The following is a 22,418-nucleotide window of genomic DNA, read 5'->3' on the forward strand; positions in this document are numbered from 1 at the left end:
TACAAAAGTTTGCCAAATGTCTTGTCCTGTTCAAGTGGTTATTTATGGATACTGATGAATTCTTGAGGTTGATGGGAACGCAGCCGGCCCTCTGTATCGGTGGGTTCTGCATCCACGGATTCAATGAATTGCATTGATTCGAAAATATTTTTTTAAAAATCATGTCTGTACTGAACATGTACAGACTTTTTTCTTTGCCATTATTTCCCAAACAATACATTTTACAACTACTTACATAGCACTTACATTGTATTAGGTATTATAAGTAATCTAGAGATGATTAAAAGTATATGGATGTGTGTAGTTACATGCAAATATTACACCATTTTATACCAGGGACTTGAGCATATGTGGGTTTTGTTATCCTCGGAAGTCCTGGAACCAATCCCCCACAGACACCAAGGGATAACTGTATATGTTTTAATATTTTATTGATTAGGATTATTTTGATTGCATGGAGCAGAAACCCAACTCAACCCAGCTTAAGCAAAACTATGAATATACTGAAAGGACACTGGATTATGTCATAGCACCCAAGAAGAAGACTATGTTCGGGTGCCAGGAACAAATAAGGCCTGGGGATTCAAATGCCAAAGGTCATCTGTGTCTCTCCATCCCTCACACCTTCCTGCCTCTGCGCAACGGTGTGTTCTTCTTCCCTCCGAGTAGACCAGCTTCCTCTGCGTTGAGATCTGCCAGTGCAGAGCACAGCCATGCACAGCCCCGCGCTTCACTTCTTCCTCCACAGGCCCTCAGAGACGGGTCGGATCCTGTTTTCTCAGCGCCAGTTCCATAACCTCTCGGAAAGACTCTAATTAGCAGAGCTTGGGTCAAGCGCCCACTCCAGACTCAACAAGCTAGAGCCACCAAGCAAGACCCTGGCACACAAGCCCTAGTGACCACCACAGTCCACTCCTCATCTGCCCTGCACACATGAGCTCGCTCGCACTCACATAAAATTCCTTAGAGACAGCTTCACCTCTCACGTCCTGTGAAAGCTCTGCCTACTGGGACTGTGGCCCTGTACCAGGTCCAGGAATCTGGCCCGTCCTGGAGACGCAGGTGGTGAGAGGAACCTTGGGCTCCCCCTGGTGGCCGGCCCCGTCGGCCACAGCCAGAGCCCAACAGCCTGGAGCGTCCCTCGGCCCGCGGCTGTAGACAACGGATACGACAGTGAGCCAAACAGACTCGCTCCTGTGCCCCAGGGGCTAGGAGGAAACATATAACTAATGCTTATAAATAACTGCATGGGTTTAAATTAATTCTCTAGGCTCTACGGCACCAAGTCATGTGGACACACAGCATTTACAACAGCAATGCCCCGTGTCTCTGGTGTGACAACAGTATCTCTCATTGCTCTTTGGGAAAATACTTGGACCCGTCCCTAAAGGAGATGAAACAGTTCAAATAAGGCTTTGTTTGGGGGCTGTGGTTACTTCCATTTGTCCTCTACACCTTTGCACGGGCTGTTCCCTGCTCGGAATGCCGCACCCCGAGCAGCGTCTCCGTGACGCCTAGTCGTCGGTGAGCTACTGCTGCGTAACAAGGCTCTCCAAACTTAGTGGCTTAAAACAGTAACCATCTCTCTGCTGCTCTCAGTTCTGTTGTTAGTCAGGGCTCTGAGGGCAGTCCTGCTGGACGAGCTGGGGTCCTTCATGTGGTTGCAGTCACGAGATGCTCAACTGGCTCCCTGTCCCTCTCCATGGATCCTTCTGCATAATCTCTCCATGTGTCCACTCCAGCAAGGCAGCTGGGCTTTTACAAGCCTGGGACTGACAGAGTCCCTTCTGCTGCCTTCTCCTGGTGAAAGGATGTCACAGCCCAGCTGAGGATCCGTGTGGTCAGGACTACTCAAGGGTATGAAGGCAGAGACTGACTGCCACACCTACCCACCCTTTAATAACCAGTGGAATCGCTTCTAGAAAGGGCGAGCCAGCACTTCCTCTGGGCTTTCAAAATCCTACCCGCATATTCTCAATCCAGTATTTTCCACCAGCTCCTCACAGTGTGTTCATAAAACTGTCCCCCCATGAGGCTGTGAGCTCCTCTGGGTCAGCGACTGTACCCCGAAACACCCAGCCCAGAGGCTCGCCCAGAGGAGCCTCCACTCATGGGTGAATGAGCGGCTCTGTCCCACAATGTGATGCTGGTAGGTAAAACCCCAAGACGAAAAGGAAAACGAGAAACAGGAGAGGATCGGCGAGTCCAGATCAGTTTCAGATCCACCCGGGCTGTGTGGGCTGTGAGTGGGCACAGAGCAGGCATTTCACTGCCCCGGTGGTACAGCCAGGGAGGCTGGTGGGCTTGGGTCCAGGGTGACCTGAGGGAGCCCACATCTCCACCCAGCTGGGGCTGGCACCCCAGGTGCCAGACAGCCTTTGCCCACTCCTCATTCCCACAGCTCCCTCCACTCCAGTGCCATCAGGACATATGAAAATAACTCAAGAAATAGCTCAACTTTCCCTTCTCCCTCCTCCCAGGGGCACCTGCCCCACCAGGATCAATGCCCTGCCCATGCCAAGTGATGTCACACTGCCAGGACTCTGCACAAGCTGCCTCCCATCTCCTCCTCCAGGAAGCAAGCTTTCACTCATGATTCAATACCCAGCTCAAATGACCCCTTCCCTAGGCAGCTTTCCCCAATGTCCTCCTCTCCCGACACTCACCCCATGCTCTCCTGCCCTCTGTATACACCAATCCCACCTGTCATATGACACTACTGTTTTAGGCACCATGTCTGCCTTCCCCAATGACCCCAAGCCCAAGGATAAAGACAGTGACACCTGAAGCCTCCTCCCACCTGGCTCAGAGGAGGTGTGTGCTGGACGTCTAGTCCACACTCTAGAAAATGCCACCTGGATTGAAATTTCCAGGGCTTGAGTCAGCTCACAGGAGCTGTAGTGGGATGCAGCATCAAGATATGGGGAATCTGACCACCACCACAGTGAAGAAGTTAACCTACTATTCACCCACTCGACCTGGCCATTCGAGCATCTTCCTGGGATTTTTGAGACCTCCAGGTCTCAGGGTTGGGACATCCGGTCTGTGCCATCTCAGCCAGCACTGAGATCTGCCCCTGTACACCCTCAGCTAGAACTGCCTGCCACACACTAAATAAAATGTCCTGGGAAGGGAAGAACAGGAGCCAAGAGGAAGTCACCCCAGATTGTAAGCAGGTCCACGTTTACTGGCTACGCACATATCTCTTGCCTCCTGATACCTACAGGGTTGAAGGGCCAGCTGTGCCAGGCCTGTGCCTCCGTGTGCTTGAGGTGAGGAGACTGATGACACTACCCATGCCTCTTGGCCTTTTGTGGGCGCTGCACACAACGGTAGCACATGAACAAGCCATGTATTCTCACACCCTCCTATGTTCACACTATTCCTAAAGGCCATTTCTTCCCTCTGCTATGGCCCTGATCCTCTCCAAGGACACACATGCATGGCACAGAGCCTGTCTGACATGGAGCCAGTGAGGTATGAAGCCTGAGTGACACAGAGCCGGCATGGTACAGGGCCTACGTGGCCCTGGTGTGGCTCAGATCCTGCATGGTACAGAGCTGGCATGGTTCAGAGCTGGCGTGGCACAGAGCTAGTGCAGCACAGAGCTGGTGTGGCACAGAGCCAGCATGGTTCAGAGCTGGCGTGGCACAGAGCTAGTGCGGCACAGGGCTGGTGTGGCACAGCGCCAGCATGGTACAGAGCTGGTGTGGCACAGAGCTAGCACACATGGCGCCAGCACCCAGTAAGCCTCTGATGGCTAACTCTGCAGACAAGAACAGAGATGGCACACGGTGCAGCTGGGAGCCACGGTCTGCCATTCTGGAGCAGGAGTGTCTCCCCCAGTGAACCCTCTCAGCTACCTCCAGAGGACCGCCTGGCCTGGCCCCCAGGGGTGGTTTGCAGGAGGCCTTGGCCTCCTGATGTCCTCAGGATGTCCTGAGATGGGGTATCTAGGGACAGAACTCCCGAAGCATTGTAGAAAGGGTTCTCCAGGCCCCTCGGGGAAACAGTGTCCCCAGGCATGTGCACATCCCTGCCTTTGCCTACTGTCCTCAACACTTTCATGTCCCTGCAGGCTCACCAAGGAAAACGTGAGGGGTCAGTAGGTTTCTTAGCCATGGGCAACACAGACAGGAGAATTCATGGGGAGGACTCCTGGGACAGCAGGCAGGGAGAGGTGGGGGCACCCAGGCAGGGGCTCCTGAGGAAGGGCCCCTCTCAAGCCCTCGTCCCTGGGCTCAGCAATCAAAGCTGAGGAGGCCATCAGACTGGTCTGGCAGGGACTGCGTGTCCACCCCTGGCTGGGACAGTCCCACCAGACTGCCAAATACTAACTCAGGCTGGTTCCTAGAGAGCTGGGCGCTGGTCAGTAACACCCCCAACCCCCACCACTAAGGAGTCTGTACCTGCGCCTGCCACCAAGGAAAGCCCTGAACATGCCCATAGGACTCATCTCTACCAGCCCCTCAACAGGGCACCCGTCCGTCTTTATAAGCAGAAAGCTCTGGGCTCAGGACCCACCGAGGCCCACCTCATTCCACTGGCAAACACCGAGCAGCCCCCAAAAGCATCTCTCCTGCTAATGCCCTGCTCGGGGCCTGGACAGCAGGACCTGGCCCTCACCTGTGTGTGGGGACGGGCACTTCCCTGGAGTGTGTGGTCACCTCCCTGGGCCTGGCCCCAGCCCTCAATAAAAGCATATACGGGACTTATTCCCAGGGGCCCTTGTGGTGCGGGGGCCTCATCCTGCCCAGGGCGGGGGACGGTGTCACTGTGCACGTCCCCTCCAGAAGGAACCGAATCACATAAAGGCATCCGCCCTGAGGGGAAGTGGCTGCAGACAGCCGTTCAGGCCAGTAGGCCTGGCCCTGGCTAGTGGCCCGCAAGTCAGGAAGGGGTGGCCACTGTCCCCAAACTTGGTTCCCAGGGAGCCCGACCAACCCTGCCCTGCAGGTGCCCAGGACAGCCAGGTCAGAGCCCCAGTCCTGGTGTCCCCTGCTTCATCTGTCTGCCCCTCCCCCGCCGCGTCTTCCCTCCAGCCTGTGCTACGACGAGGACATGGGGATCGTTCCTCTGGGGACTGCTTGTCCTTGTCCTGAGACGATCTGACAGTTATGAGCTGCTGCTCTATTATCAGCCGTCTTATACTTTTCACGTGCTGTGGCAACATCATTTGGGAAAAGAATCTCTTTCGAAAGCGGCACTTGGGAGACAGAGATAAGGTGGCCTCGGGTCGGGCGCCGAGGCCTCCCAGAGGGACAGTGTGCCATCGCGTCATCGCAGACCCGGGGTCCCCACCCGCAGCCCTGACAAAGCTGGTGTTCAGAGCCACGCTGCGGAGGAGACTCAGCCCTGAACCCATTCCCATCTTGGAGGTGGGAACACTGAGGCCCGGCGAAGTTGGCCAGGGGACCACGGACTGACAGAGCTGGGACTCAGGTAACCTCTTCTCTATGAGGCCCAGGCACGGAGCCCGGGCAGAGTGACACCCCAACCCGCAGCTGACCCCAACGCCTTAGGCAGAGGGCGTCCTCTGCTGCGCGGGAAGCAGTGACAGGCCTACGTTTGAGGAAGGTGGGGGTGGGGCACGGAAGGGCGAGGCACAAACACAGGAGGTGACATCACGGGCCGGTTCCACACAAGGGCTCTGGCGTGGGGCAGATCTGGATTCAGTGCCAGCCCCACTACTCACCAGCTGCGAGACCCCGAGAGCTTTCCCAACCGTTGCGCATCCCAACTGCCTCCTCTGAACAAGACCGTAGTGAAGTGTGGCTCCCTCGTGGGCTGCTGGGGACAGAAAATGAGATGACGATGACATATTTAGCCCAGTGCCTGGCACATGGTAAATGCTCAGTAGAAGTTCTCAGCCCTTGGTCCCTGCGTTAGTCACCTCCTGCTGCGTAACAGACTGTCCCAGAATCTAGCAGCTTGCAGCAATAACAAACCTTCATCGAGCCATAGCTTCTGAGGGCCGGGAGTCAGGGAGCAGCTCAGTGGGGTGGTCCTGGCTCAGGTCCCTCCTGAGGTCGTCATCGCAATGTTGCCCGAGGCTGCCACCACCTGAAGGCTTGAATGGGGCTGGAGCATCTGCTTCCAGGAGGGCTGCTGGCGGGAGGCCACGGCACCTCACCACGGTGGCCTCTCCACAGGGCTGCTTGAGTGTCCCCACACCACGCAGTGGATGCCCACCGGCAAGACACACCAGAGAGGACAGAGGAGGCCACAGTGTCTTTCTGACCTGGTCCTGGAAGTCGCACGCACACAGCCCATCTGCCTATTCTATTCGCCAGAAGCGAGTCGCTGAGTCCAGCCACTGGTAAGGGCAGGAACCAAGACCCTCCCCTGTGAAGGGACGGGCACCCGAGAGCTTGCTGGGCACATTTTAAAACCACCAGGTCATTGCTGAAAGAATAAGACCAGTCTTCAGGGAAAGGACAAGGGAATTGTCTAGAAAGGCCTGCAAAGGAGCCAGAAAGGAGCCGAGAGCGACCCACGATGTTCTTTGCACTTTCTGGTCAAGAGCATGGTTTTCACTGGCCCATTAGGCTGCAGAGCCAGGTCCCCCAGAACTTTTCTAGCAGACAAAAGCCTCCAGAGCCAAATCGGTGTCTGGGTCTTTGTCACCCACATGCAACACTTCAGGACAGCTGGAGTCTGACACCTGCCAGGCACGTTCCTTCCGCCTCTCCACACCACTGGCTTTCTCTGGCCTAAGAGGCCACTTGCTCCAGCCCCCCAGTGCCACCGCTCTGGCCCCAACCTCCTCCCTCTGCTCCCTTGGCCTCAGCTGAAACAGGTGAGGTGGCAGTATGTCCAGGTGGCAGGAGCCAGAGAGCATCTCACAAGGGGAAGGAAACACTTGTCTGGGCCTTTATTTCTACATTGGGAGCTGGAATAGTCACGTGCCAGCCAAAGAGGACCAGCTGAGACCCACAGAAACCGCCCTGAGCTCAGGACTCGGAGACCATCAGGCCCGCTGGGCCCCACACACACATCCCACGGCGAGGGCTGCCGAGCGATACACTGAAAGCAGCCAGCCCCCAAACACACACACACACACACACACACACACACACACACACATGCACCACAGCACACACACCACACACACACGCACACGCACCACACACGCACCACACACACACCACACACACACACACCACACACACACACCACACACACCACACACACCATAGACACCACACACCCCACACCCACCACACACCACACACACACACACCACACACACCACACACACCATAGACACCACACACCCCACACCCACCACACACCCCACACCCACCACACACCACACACACACCACACACCACACACACACCACACACACACACCACACACACCATACACACCACACACCCCACACCCACCACACACCACACACACACACCACACACCACACACACCATAGACACCACACACCCCACACCCACCACACATCACACACCACACACACACCACACACACCACACCACACACGCACCACACACCACACACGCACCACACACACACACCACACACACCATACACACCACACCACACACGCACCACACACCATACACACGCACCACACACCACACAGACACAGACACATCTCTCTCTCACACACACACACACACACACACACACACACACACACACACACACTACATACTATATCACATACCGTGTGCCCACACAAAATCAACCAAATAGTATTTCCTTCAGCTTGAAACCTGGGTGAAAGCACATTACCAACTTTTCTGATGAATATGGTTACAATCGTCAACTCCGAGAAGTCACCATTCAAGGAACCTCACCCATTTAGCCTCCCCACACCCCACAAGTGCCAGGGTTACCCCATCTTACGGATGAGGAAGTCAAGCCCAGAGAGCAGAAGTGACCAGCCCAAAGTCACACAGCTGGTCAGTGGAGGGAAAAAGTCAACCTTTGTCTGTCTGACTCCAAAGCCTGTGCTCTCTGCTAATTTTTCATCCTACAGGTGACCCCAAATGTACAGGTCAGCCCAATATTTCCCCCAAGAAAGATGACCCTTCAAATGAAGAATTAAGTGTGTTTTCTCCGCTAGACATTCATACGATTCTTCGTGCGAGTTCATCCACAGACCCCGAGAGCCCACAGCCGCGTCCTTCTCTGTCCTGCCCGCCCTCTGGGAGCCACCGTCCCTGGCTCAGCAGCGTGGCCGCAACAGGCTGAGACGGTGTCAGCTGGCTGGCTGCACCGCCAGCCTGGAGGCAAGGCGCTAATGAGCAAGAAACTGTCCTCCCCAAAGACAAGTCCCCAAATAATTGACCAGATGCCTAATGAATTCTAAAGCAAAGAATTTAGCTTAATGGCAGACTATAAAGTAAACAGGGGGAAAACTAGCTCTTTCTCTGGTCCCCACTCAGCAGTAAATGACCGATGATCGGACCGTCTTCCTGAGTACCTGGCATTGTTAAGGACATGCTGAATCAGGGCACGCTGTGGGTGGCGGTGACCCTGGAAGGCAGGATGGGGAGTCCTGGACAAAGTAACCACTCACGGCATGCACACGAACACGTCTGCACAGGTGCGGGTCGCCAGGAAGGAGGGACCTTGGCAGGAGAGAAGGGGACCTGTCCTTGGGGGCGTGAGTCGGGCCACAAGTGACAGAAGGAAGGATGGCCACCGGAGAGGTATCCTCAAGCTTGGGAACGCCACGATGGGTCAGACTGGAGGTCGCCAGGAGACCCCATCAGGACCTTCAATCCTGGGTGTTCTCGTGGGAGGAACTGGAGCCATGTGGGGAGCCACACACTTCAGCCCAGAGGACACTCCAAATGACCCCTCCCCACAGAGCCTCTCTTGCTCCCTGTGCCGCTGCTCCTAGGGACGCTTCACTGACGTCCTCCACCTCTGCGCTCTCTGAGCACCCCAATCCGACCCTGCTGCCGACGGATGCGTTGCTCACACATCCAGCTGACACTCCCTAGTGAGCAGATCTGATCCTGCCGGAAAACACGAAGTGAGCGCTCATGGCGTGCCAGGCACATTCCGGGCACTGGGATTCAATGTGAACAACATGGGTGACACTCCAGTGGGAGGAGCTGGCATGAGCAGAGGCACAACACATCAGGTGGCCAGAGTGCATGGGGACAAAGAATGCAGGGAAAGGGACAAGGGATCGGGCTGGAGGACCCACCAAGGGGGGTCAGTCACAGAACAACTCTGAACAGCTGACATTTGGGCAAAGAGCTAATGGAGACGCAGGCGTCCTGGGGGGCGGCGTCCCAGGCATGAGGGTGGGCAGGTGGCCGGCGGCTCCACAGGAAAGAGGGGACGAGACGTGGGAGAGGGTGGGCTAGAAGCTGGGGGCCGTGCAAGCTGGGCTGGCTCTGTAAGCCTGTGTGGGGGCAGGGGAGTGGCCCGGGAGAGGAGGAAATGCGGATGATGCAGGACGGGACACGGCTGGAAGGAGTCCTTGAATAACACTGAAGAAAAATTGTCCACCAGACGCCTGTTAAAATGACGAGACAGGTCTCAGTCAAGCTGCCACAGTGGGGGGACTTCAGTACAGAACCATGCTCAGCCGGAACACACGAAGCCGGCTGGGGACCTGGAGCCGAGCAGCAGGGGGAGGCGTCAGCAGATGGAAATTATTCGGAGGGACTTGGTCTGATGGCAGGGTGGGGCCACCCATAGCTGGCTGAGCAGGGGCCTCTGCTGCAGCGGGGCTCAGCGGGCCGAGGGCGAGAACGGCTACCTGGGCAAGGACAGAGTCTCTGGTGACAAGAGAGAAGGGTGGGCCCCTGTGCATGAGGGGAGGGGACCAAGAGAAGGTGGAGAGCCCAGGGCAGGCGGGGTGGCTTGGTGGGTGCAGTCGGTGGCCCTGTGGCACGGCTGCTGCCCTGGATGGCTGCCATGGCCAGGGCCTGAGCTATGGCCACAGGACAGCTTCCCGAGGTCACCTGAAGACCCTATCCTTACAGAGGGCAGTAGGTTTCTCTGCTTCTTCAGCGTGCCCAGGGCTGCAGCACATGCTGGGCTGTCCGGTGCCAGGGTGTGCTGGCAGACACCCCCACTCGTCCCAGGGGACAGGCCCTCCCAACTCCACCCTCCACACTTCCACAGCTGTTACCGGCACCTGCCGATCTCCATGGCTGCGGGTGTCCTCCAAGAACGCTGTGCCGTGTCTGCATTTAGATGGGGCTGATACGGATGTGTGTGGACCCAAGCAGCCAGATAGAAGGACAAGGGTGCAGCCATCTGCCTCTGCAGACCCCAAACAGCCACCTGAAGCCCAGACACCATGTGTGGACGTGGCCACCCCGCCAGGCCCCTGAACATGGAGCACAGAACGCCAATGTGAACGCTACCGGGTTAATCAAAGTACAGCTCTGCAGCCCATCTCCAGAACCCCTCCCAGACAACTCGCACACAGTGGCTGCAGATGGCAGCGCGGGCTGAGGACACATGAGTGCAGTCAGGCATGGTCCGCGGGGAGGCGTCACAGCCTGAGCCCCTCAAGTCCGAGCTCAGCTAACTGCAGACATGTGCAGGGCGTGCTCCAGGGGCTTCCAGAGACCGAACCAGCAGGACCTGCCACCTTGGTGCCACGTTGCTCATCAAGGCTACCTTGTGTCACCATTTTGGAGGATGGTCTTCTTTGGTGTCCCAGCTCTCTACTTGCAATGGAGTGAAGCCAGCCCGTCCCCCTCTCCCTTGGCACACTCTCCTGGTGGCTCTCTCCCAAGGCCCTGCATCCCTTTGCCTTGAACATGGAGACCCTTCTCCCACCCCCGGCCTTTGGTGGGCCCAGGACACGGACGCAGCCGCCTGGTTGGACCACGCTGATGTGTTTCATCCCAGATGCCCAGTGGCCTTGAACTCCACACCGCCTGATGTTGAGTATGGGATGCATTCATGCAGGAAGTGCCTGTCCTTGCAGATGTTAATCAACCCTCTACCAGAGAGTGGGTGGGAGGCAGAAGCCAGGAAAGCCACATAGATCTGTGCCCTGCTATGGGCACCTTCCCGTAAAGAGGCCACCTTCCTCTGCAGAGAACCTATGGGCCAACAAGCTCCTGCAGGCTCTCCCTCTAACATCCCGGGTCTCTATTCTGCTCCCCAATCTCCCTGGGGCTGGGAGGAGCTGTTTCCAGCAAGCTTGGGGCTTCAACAATAGATGGGCAGATGCACGATCCTGGTCCCCAGGGGTGTCCCAGCTAGAGAAGAAACCTGGGCACGGAGCAGGGCGCACCCCGGAGTCCAGCTCATGCTGAATAAACCAGAGGCCAAATCAAAGTCCTGGAGGGGAGGAGGCTATGTGCATGTGAGCAGGCCAGTCCACTGCATTCCAGTGGCTATGTCCAGATATGAGTGACAATTTCTCGACAGTTGGACAGTGGCCTCACTGAGGTCCTGAGAACAGAGGCCCCCGTCGCAAGCAGTCCCTCAGGTGAGGGGGTGTGATGGATCCCGGGGGCAGGAGGAGCAGGGGGTGGCAGTTATCAGGGCTGAGCAGGCTCCTCTGCCAAGATGCCCCCGCTGAGGCTCCTGCCTTCCAGGAGACACAGAGCACTCGACCACGCGAGGGCAGCTGCGGCGGAGCTGGTGGGTGGCGTGGGGGGACAGACTAGAGATGGGTAAGCACTCCCATGAAGCAGGAGTGCTGGGGAAAGATCGGGGCGCTGTATCCACATAATGAGGGAGGTGGTCTGGGAGGTCTGAGCCTGAGTGACAAGGAGGACCCCCCCCCATATCACATCAGGGGGCAGAACGTTCCAAACAAAGGCAAGAGCTGGTGAGAAGGCCCTGAGGCTGGAGCAAGGTTGGGGGCTTCAGGGACAGGTGGGGCCTGGCATGGCCAGAGTGGGAAGGAGCATGGGTGGCTGGGATCAGTTAGAGAGGCCCTCCCAGGTGCCCCGGCCGCCCCACATCACCAAGAGGGGCCCCAGGAGACCAGGGGAACCACCTGGGACCTGGTGGTGCCCCCACACACACCAGTAAGCACAGCCCAGTCCAGATTAGGAACCTGGCCAAGGCGAAGGGGTAGAGAGGCCCCACCACCCCACTGGGTTTAGCCACCAAGCAGGGCGTGGTGTCCTCAGGGAAGGAGACCTGTGGGCTCCAAGAGAGCTGAGGGCAGTGGAGGGGCGTGTCCCCCTGGCTGATGGCGCAGTGGGAAGACCAGTCAACAAACGCATCAATGGAGTCGGTGCCTCCAAAATAGAGGCCAGTCACCCACTCAGAGAGAGCCTCAGTGCTCTCTGCCCCCGAGGCCCCAAAGTGAGAGACAGGAGGAAAAATTCAGGGTGGTAGAAAGACCCTGGTGACTGACTGGTGACGTGATTCGAGAGGCGGGAAAGGGCAAGGGTCCACTGAACCCAGGCCTGGGCACAGGGACTTGGGGTTCCCCTCAGCAGGAGCCTGTGCCAGCAGAGCCGCACGCCAGGGCTTCAGGGGTGCAGAATGCAGAGGCCAGGCTGCAACATTCCAAAAACACCAGGAGAAAGAGCGCTGCAGTGCCCTCGTTCAGAAGCAGCTCCTCAGATCGGTGTTGTTCCAGCGACACACACAACGGCACCTCCCCACGCTGCCCCAATAGCCAGGAAATAGGGTGCTGGCCAGGCCTGCCCCTCCACAGGGCACAGCAGATATTTATGGTTTGTTAATGTTATTGCAAAAACCCCTCTCTGACAAAGCCAGCTCGAGCTGTATAAATTAATGACCTCAGGTAAGATCACCAGGAGCATCACTCAGTCCCCACCAGAAATCCTGCACATCAGCAAAAATGCCGTCACCGAAACCACGCAGACATAACTCACCCATTAGTAAGCATGAGCACAGGGGGGCTCTGCAGCAGCAGCCCGGCCAGAGGTCCCACCTGAACGGGAGGGGCCCATGCTCACCAGCAGCCCCTGTGTATTGGTCCCTTGCTGGCAAGGATGACCCTCGGGCACTGTGTCCAGCTGATCAGACACACACGGCCTCAGAGCCCCCCATCCCCCGGGCTGGGAGTGCCAGCGGACAGAGACAAGTGGTGACACCTCGCTGCACTCCAGCAGGCCCCAGCTCAGGGCTGGCAGCGGTGTGTTTGAGCTGGCGACGCTGGACGTGTGAGCCCGTTTCCTCCAGTCAAGAGACCTAGAGAAGGAGCCGACCCAGGACCAGGCGGGCCCGGCCCACACTCCCCGCTGTATCCAAACCACTGACCCTCCAGGAACGGGCCCTGCGGATGGAAACGGCACCGAGGAGCACAGAAGCGCCTGTGAGCAAGAGGAAAGTGTCCTAACCTTTCCACGGGTCACTACGACACCCAGAACCTCGAACCGCATGTCTTCATTAGGTGACCAAATAAATTACTACATTCTTACATCTTCGGTTGACAAGTAAATCTTATTATAGAAGTGTAACGACACTATAAAGACGTTTTATTCATCCATTTCGTCCTCTCGTTCCTGTTGACACTTCATTACAGCTTCTGCGACATGAGGAACTAAAACATTAACTTGGCAGGTCGATGGAAATCTTTCAGGAGCTGCAGTTTCTCAGCTCTGCCCCAGGAGCCTGGTAAGGACTCAGGGCAGAGACCCCAGCCTGGGGCGTGGGGACCGCCGTCACAGGTGCGAGCCGGGTCCCCAGCAGGCAGGATCCCTCTGTGTGGACACCCCAGGGAGTGGCCCACCCAGCACCACCTCCACAGCCCCCACTGGATGTCCAGCCAGCCCACGCCACCCGCCCCCACAGACAGCCTTTCGGCAGGTGCTGCTGTGTGACATGAGTAAGTCACTGGACACCCCTCCCCTGCCATCTTCAAAATGGGACAACAGAAGCCTCACTCACAAGGCCGTTGGGGGGACTGACCAGATTAAAATCCTGATCCAGCTCCCTGAGCTTGGGTGAGATCCTAACCTCTGTGCCTCGGTTTCCTCATCTGTAAAGAGGGGTGTTGTGTGGAGCAGAGGAGCTGGACAGAGGCGGGCTGTGTGCTGGTATCCTGCACGGACCTGGGGTCAGGGAGAGACAAGAGAGGGCGGGGAAGTGGTCCCTGCCTGTGCGACCCCCGTCCCGATGAACATACAGACCAGTTAGGGCAGCTGAAGCCCCGGGGGGCTAGGGGCACTGTGCAGGGACCCCGAGGGCTGACGCTCAGACAACACCAGTGGAGACGGCCCCAGCCGCACAGCAGGGACTGTGGGGCGGCTTGCGGGGACTCCCCCGTCTTCCTCCCATGTCGCTTGCTTTCCAGTTCTTCAGTGGTCTCTGCTACGTGCACATGTGGATACACGGATGCAGATGAAACAATCTCAGTGAGAATCTCACACACTCCCCACTTCTCAGCCTTCCAGGCTCAGCTGACAGCACCTCGCCCTCCCCAGGAGACAGCCCCCTCCTCCGGGTCCACGGGGCACCCCTGCGAAGTTCAGTGACTGACATCTTTTTCATATCTTCTAACCTGTCTCTAATTTGGAAACTGTGCCGTTTGACACAGCCCAATTTGAAGTTTTAATTGTCAAGGCGGATCATTTTTCCCTTCTTTCTACCACCATTAGAATGCCAGAGGCATTTCTAAGCAAATTATTTGAAAGTGAAATAAAAACAGTAAATCATCTCCATGGGACCATGAGGAGAGACCAGGAAACGGGTGGAGGACAGCCAGGGCACAGGGGCAGGAGTGCTGGGCCCCACCCCCCGTCCCCGACACCACACCACACCCCTGCCCCTCCACGCCCCTGCGACATGGGCAGGTGCTTTCTGTAACACAGGGTGGGGGCCATGGTGCCCATCAGGAGGAGGGCGTGTGGGCTCTCCAGGGTCAGACGGAGCTGTCCAGGGGAGAGCCCTTTACAGTGGGCCTTAAAGACAGAAGTTTTCCAGATAGAGAAAGACATTCTGGGCCGAGGGCTGTGAACAGCCTCCGTGGCTGACAACTAGAATGCAGGGGAATGGACTGAGGTGAGCTGCAGACGGCTGCAGGGGGACGGCACTGAAGGACGCTGAGGGGAAGGGGTGTGTGGGGGTGGGGCACCAGGGCTCAGAGACCAAAGGAGCTTGGCTGGAAGAGATCAGGCAGGGGCCAGGTGACAGATGTCCGAGCCTCGAATCCAAGAGCCACTGGGTGTGGCCCAAGCCCAAGCACCAGCCCCGTAAGTCACCAGGAAATGAGGACCACTGTAGCCAAACACTGGCCTCAGGCAGCAGTGCCCGCCCTGGCTGGTTCCACCTTCAGGAGGACACAGCAAAAAGGCCCAGAACAGGCTGAGCGGGGACACTGGGCTCCCAGAAGATGACTGCATTTATTCAGGATGAAGGGCAGGAGACACCGTGCCCCAGAGATGCAGAGGCCACAGAGCTGGGCAGACCTGGCCCCTCCACTCCTCCAGGTGGACAGCCGAGCTTGCAAGGCTGCGGACATCACCAGGCCTTGAAGGGAGGAACAGAATTCCTGAGAGAGACATCAGGGCAGAGGGCCCTCCAGGCAGCATTTGGGAAACAGAGCACATGTCCCCTGTGCTCCAGACCTTCCTGTGTCCAGCCTAGGCTGCTGTCTGGGAGGCCTCGGGGAGCGCGTGTGCGCCACAGGCTCAGGCCACATCTGCTAGTCATCTGGGGGCCTCCTCCTCTCTCTCCTTCTCTCTCACCCTCCCCTTCCCTCCTGCTTCTCTGGAGAGCGTAAAATGGTCATCACTGGGCTCACAAAATTAAATATCTAAAGATATTAGGAACCTACCTCAGTTTCTATGGTAACATAAGAATAATTCACATTTCCCAGCCAAACCAAAGGCGAAGACATTTTTCCTCCACGTTACGGGTGGCCAATTATTTTTAATAGCCAGGTCAGCAGCCGCTGTCCCTGGGTCCCTTGCCCTCATTAGCATTCCCAGGCAGCAGGGATGTGGGGCAGTGGTCACCAAGAAACTGCAATCTGGAGTAGGGAGCAGAAATGTGCTCCTGCTACTTGTCACTGAGAGAGCAAGGTCAGGCGCCCTCAGCCACCTCCAGCTGGCAGCCTCTGGGCTCGGCTGGGATGGCCGAGGGCCTGGTGGGGAAGGTGTGACTGACACCAGCATCCCACTGACTGGCAGGTGACCTCAAACATCCTACTCTGCTCTCTGCTCCTAGAATGGAATAATGCCCACTCCATGGGGCCATCGGTCGCACCATAGATCAGTGCCTGGGAGACAGTAGGCGCTCATTAAATGCTTACTGAGTGGAATGACCAGCCAGTCAACCTCCACGTCACCAGGCCGACCTCGTCACTCCCCCACATTGCTCAGCAGGCATCCCTGTGCTTTCACCTTGACAGACAAGGATGGGGGGAGCATATGAGATGCCCCAGGGTGCAGGACATGGCCAGCCCAGGTCCCCCTCAAGGCAGAGCCCTGCGCCAGCTTCTCTGGCTTCTCTGGACTTCATTCATTCATCTCTGGAATAATGCCTTGGAGCAGCCCGCGCTGGCTGTGTTCTAGATGCTGGGGACAGGAGTGGACAAGACAGACACGGTCCTGCTTCTTGGAGCTGGTGGCCCAGTGGGGAGAGGACCCTGGACTAGTAGGCAAAGGTGATCACTGCAGGTGGCGACCGTGCTCAGCAGAAAAGGAAACAGGGTGGGAGAGAGTAGTCTGAGCTGAGAGTGCTGGCTGAGGGGGCCCCTGGGGTAGGGGGCTCCCCGAGGACTACACCCCCTCCATCCATTCAAAGCTGGCTCTTTGCTTTTCTGGGCTGAGCCCAGCTCCCCCTCCAGGAAGGGCACAGCCGCTCTGCATGGCCGCCTCTGGCTAACATCCATTCCCCATCAGAGCTAGACGCACCGTGGGCCTCGTCTGCTCGTCCTGCCCGCATCTTCCTGCCAGGAAGGATCTACAGTTCTGCCACCACCTCCGCAACCCCAGCTCTGCACAGCAAGGAAGCCACCGCCACCACCATGCTTGGCCCTCACCTCCAGCAGCCGCACTCCCAAGGGCCAGGACCAGGGTTGTTTTTCATTTTCATTTAATGAATTTGAAAACTACAGAAAAGAAAGTGAATAATTGAACAAACACTCTCATATCCACAACCCCGGATTAACCCCTGTCAACATGTGGCTGTTTCTGAATCATCCTGTTTTAAGAAATAAAATATAAATATAATAACAAATATAATTGCATATTAATGTGAATTACATAACTAATACACATATAAATGTGAATTAAGTTTATGAACATATGCAAATATAAGTTATATCAATACACACTATAATAAAAATGAAACCCACAACGAACGCCCTTCGCCACCCCCTCCCCTCCCTGCCACAATCGCGATGACAGGGCAGACGTCTTTCCCTTCTGTGCCTGATGTTTTACATACGTGTCCGTGAACAACGTGCAAACGCAGACATGTTGTCCCTGGGTCCCACATGCGGGTGTGGCTTGACACTGATGCAGGCTGGGCAGGGTGCGGCTCCCAGGGCTGAGCCTGCGGCCTGAGCCCACAGGAGGAGCTGTGTGTCCTTGGGAGCCCTTATCACCCTCTGGGCCTCAGGTTTCTCTCCTGTGGAGGGAACAGGAACAGCCCCTCCCCACCAGGCTGACATCTGTGTATGTGAGGTGGGCAGGTGAGGTCCCCAGAGCCACCTCTGGCTGAGCCCCACACACTCTGGCCTTTGTGCTGCACTCACTCTGTCTGGCACTGTTGTTACCGGGGCTCCCAGGCCAGTAGCATAAATCTACTCAGCCCTCACCCCACCATGTGAATCTGCAACACCAAATTAATGTCCTATAGGTGACTGCAGGGTGTTCCCACCTCTGCCTGTCTCAGCCATGCTGTGCACGCCCTGGGGCACTGCTCAGATCTCTGAGCTGGACTTGCTCCATGTGCGCTCCCCTGCTCTGGCTCCAGGTGGCCCTGTGGGTGAGTGTTGGCCCCCTGCCCCTCCTGGGGAACGAGGCACTTCTGCTCCGTCATCCCCATCCTGTTAGGCCCCTTGGGTCGTGGTCTCTCCTCCTAATGTCACATCCCCTTGTACTCCTTGGGAGCGCCTCGATCTGATGCACCTCCATTCCACAGCTCTAAGCCGGCCTTCCTGGTGGCACCAGCTGCAGGTGTTCCTCGTCTCCCACTCCCCTCCTGTCTTCTTGCTTCCATGGCTCCCGTCATACCCGGCTCCTCCTGGCCAGTGCCTTCCTGGTCTCGGGCATGGGGACACTTTTGCCAAATTTCTCTACCTACATCTTAGAAGACACTGTATTGTCTCAACAGCAAGTCTCCACCCTGTGCTTTTGGTTGTTTTAAAACTAAATCTACTCCGAGTTGGGGCTGCTAAACTCTAAGGCCTTGGTCACAGTTTTTAATCAACTGGCACAATCTGAAGCAGAGGTCAGTCCCTCCACGCTTTCTTCCATGACACCTGAATCCAGTTCAAAACCACATGAATGTGGGCAGCACCTCCCTGCCCCCGCCGGCCATGCCCAGCCCTAATGATTCAGAGACAGAGATGCATCACTAGCCCCAAAGCACATTGGGGCAGGGTCCTATGGACGCTCAGCCTGCAGACTTGCTGGAAAAAATAAAGACCATCACAAAGGCAGAAAATACCCCCTCAGGGACTGCCCTGCCTCAGTTTCCCACACACCCCTGCCACTGGGCGAGGTCAGGCTGCAGCCAGCAAAGGCACCCCCAGGCCCAGAGCCCACACTGGGCAGACCCCAGGACCATTCCTTGGTTAAAGCCCCTCAGCTAGCTTCAGGATCTCAGGGACCTGGAGCCCCACCCAGGCTGCAGAAATTAAAAGGCAACTACAACTATACACCCAGCATGGTGGTCCAACGTAAACCCAGCCTGCTGCCAAGCCAAGACCCTGGAGTGGCCCAAGGCTGATCAGGGGCAGCCACAGCTTCAGGCCTGGCCCCCACTATGCCAGGAGCCCCAGTCTCATGTGTTATTTTGCTCCCTAAATTCTGACCACTGGGGTTTGGTAAAACATGCCATAGAGCCACCAGTGCATGGTGCCTTTGAAAAAGGAGAGGTCTGAGGCTCATGGTATTTAGTGATCACTGATTTATTCAGGGTTTTTATTTCCTGCGTGAGTCAAGTGTTGTCACTCATGCTTTTCTAGAAAAAATGTCCATTTCAGCCAGGTTTTCAAATTCATGGGTACAAAGCTGCTCACAGGACATACTCACAATTTTGAAAAAGTTTAAATAGACTACATTTTTTAGAGCAATTTTAGGTTCACAGCAAAACTAAGCAGAACAGAGCTTGCACATAACACCCCACCCCCCTGCACCCACTCACCACACAGCCTTCCCCAGTATCAACATCCCACACCAGTGGTATGTCTGACACAATCAATCAACTGACATTGACATATCATTGTCACCCAGAGTCCACAGTTTACATTAGTTCACTCCTGGTGTTGCATATTCTATGGGTTTGGGCAAATGTGTAGGACACGGATCCACCACTGCACTATCACACACACTAGTCTGACTGCCAAAATCCCTGTGCTCTGCCTGTTCATCCCCCAACCCCCTAACTGCTGGAAACCACCGATTTCTTTACTGTCTACACAGGTGCGCCTCTTCCAGAATGTCATGTAGTTGGAATCATACAGTATGTAGCCTTTTCAGACTGGCTTCTTTCACTTGGTAACATGCATTTAAGTTTCCTCCATGTCTTTTCATGGCTTGATAGCTCATTTTTTTTTAGTGCTGAATAATATTCCATTGTCTAGATGGACCATGGTTTATTCATCCATTCACTTATTGAAAAACATCTTGCTTGCTTCCAAGTTTGGGCATTTATGAACAAACATGCATCTAGGTTTTTGTCTGTTCAAACATCTAGGTTTTTGTGTGTCCATAAGTCTTCACCTCGGTTGGGTAAATATCCAAGAGCATGACTGTCAGATCATACGGTAAGACCACATTTAGCTTTGTAAGAAATGTCCAAACTGTCTTCCACAGTGGCTGCACCATTCTGCAGCCCACTGGCAATGAGTCAGAGTTCCCATTGCCACACATCCTCATCAGCATTTGGTGTCGTCTGTGCTGTGGATTTTAGCCATTCTAACAGGTGTGTAGTGGAATTTCACGGTTGTTTTAATTTACAATTTTCTGATGACATGTGATGTCGAGCATCTTTTCACGAACTCGTTTGCCATCTATGTGTCTTCTTTGGTGAGGGGTCTGTTCATGTCCTTTGCCCATTTTTAAATTGGGTTGTTCATTTTCTTATTGTTGCATTTTAAGAGTTCTTTGCACACACTGGACAGCAGTGCTTTATCAGACAAATCTTTAGCAATTACTTTCTCCCAGTCTGTGTCCTGTGTTCTTGTTCTCTTGATGTTTATGGCTTTAAAACTCTTAGGTGTTTGTAGTTTTGCCCCCATTCTTAATCTTATCACGGCTGTACTTCTTCCTCAGGAGTTTGTCTCCTTGTCTCTCCACATTTCCTCACTCCTGCTACAGACAGTTTCTATTTCTGAAAGCTGGAGACAAACCAACTGCAAACTGGGCAAAGCTCTCTGCCCTTCTGGAGCTTACGATATTAGTCATTTCTAAAAATCAGCTTTTGGTCTTGACAGTCACTTCCGTTATTTGTGTTTCTTTTCTAGTCCAGTTACTTCTGTTTCCATATTTATCATCTTAATCAAGGGTCCTTTATTTTTCAACTTTACCCCCCATCCCCCACTGGCCCACCACTTTCTGCAGATGTGTTAAAATGCCCCATAACACTTGTGGATAGGTCAGCATGTCCTTGTAACTGCATCAATTTCTGCTTCATGCTGAGGTTCTGTTGTTATATTTATTCAGCCCATGCTTAAGGGAGGCCCTTTTGATCACATTAAATACCCTCTTGTTAACACTTTTCAAATATGATTTGGGGGGATACAGATATTCCCAACTACACTTTCTTGTGGTATTTCCCTCATTTATTTTTTCCATCCTTTTATTTCAAACATTTTGTTTTAGATGCCTCTCTTGTCAGTAGAATGTTCTTGAATTTTATGGAGTTTTTAAAAGGATAACGTATCTCTTTTTGAATAGGTAAGTTTAAGTTATTATGATCACTCCCATATCTGAACTCACTTGGCCCATGGTAATTAATGTTCCTACACACCATAGTTTTTCTTTGATTTTTTTCTACTTCTTTTCCTGACTTCTCAGTTTTCTTCATTCTCTTTTTCCCCTCTTCTGGAAGTTACACACTCTGTTTCTATTCTTCAAAATGTTATCCTTAAATTTTTTAATAATTTCTTAAACTTACATTTTCAAAGACATTCTAAAGGAAACCACATGAGCTGATCTGCAGTCATGCCTTGCAGGCCCCTGTGAGTTGGGCCTGAGGTTATTCCACAGACTTACGTGTTCAGCAGTAATGACTGAGAATCCCACTACTAAAAACCTCGGAGGGAGAAGTATTCCAAAATGTGGACGTTTATCATAGTATCATTTGCAACAGGAAAAAAACAGAAGCAACTTGATGTACAGTAAGGGAATAAACAAATCATGTTAATCCATGCAACTGAACAGCCTGCAGTCATTAAAATCACGTTTTTGAAGAATTTTGATGATATGAGAAAATGCTTACAATATTAGCATAACAAGATGTCCTGAGCAGGTCTCCTTCTGTCTGTTTTGGCTGCAGCCTGAAGGAAATAGATGCTGCAATGTGACAGGCTGTGCATAACTTCCTGAGCATGAGGGAGGACCAGTTTGGCAGAGGGATGTGACCTACCCACAAGAATGGCTAAGACTGGCCACACCGGGTGCTGTGGAGGGTGTAGAGAGACAGAAACCCCCATGCCCTGACAGTGGAAACATAAGCTGGGAAAACCACTTTGGAAAATAGTTTGTCACCATAGATTAAAGTGGCAGGCACACACTCCATTGCTCTGCAGTTCCGTGTCTAGGTGAACAGCCAGCAGGAATGCGAGCACGTGACCACTGAGACCCGCGCGTGACGTTCACAGCAGCAGTGTTTGTAAAAGCCCCACTGGAAACAACCAAATGCTCATCAGCACAGAATGGCAAACTACACAGCCATGGAAAAGCGGGACCCACAGTGACAACCTCGCAGATATTCCCACAACAGCAAGTTGAGCATAAGAAGTTGCTCACAAAAGAGTATATACAGTATAGCTCCATTTATATAACAAAAGTTTTAAAATAAGCAAAACTCAGCTGTGGTTGAGAAGTCAGGGTGGAGTTTCATTCGGGAGGGAGTGCACAGGGGGATTCGGGGCGTGGCCGTGTTTTCCAAGACCTGAGTCGCGGTCACAGGGGTGTTGACTTTGTGATGGTTCACTGAGTGCTGGATGTGGGTCGTGCCCTGCTTTGTTAGTGTTACACTTCACAGCTCAAAATAAAACCAACAAAAATCAATGCAAATTTTTCAGAAAAAAAATATAAAGACAGAAAAAGAGTTACTCATTTTCTACTGCACCATAACTG

Source organism: Cynocephalus volans, chromosome 12 (assembly GCF_027409185.1).
Source record: "Cynocephalus volans isolate mCynVol1 chromosome 12, mCynVol1.pri, whole genome shotgun sequence".
NCBI lineage: Eukaryota > Metazoa > Chordata > Mammalia > Dermoptera > Cynocephalidae > Cynocephalus > Cynocephalus volans.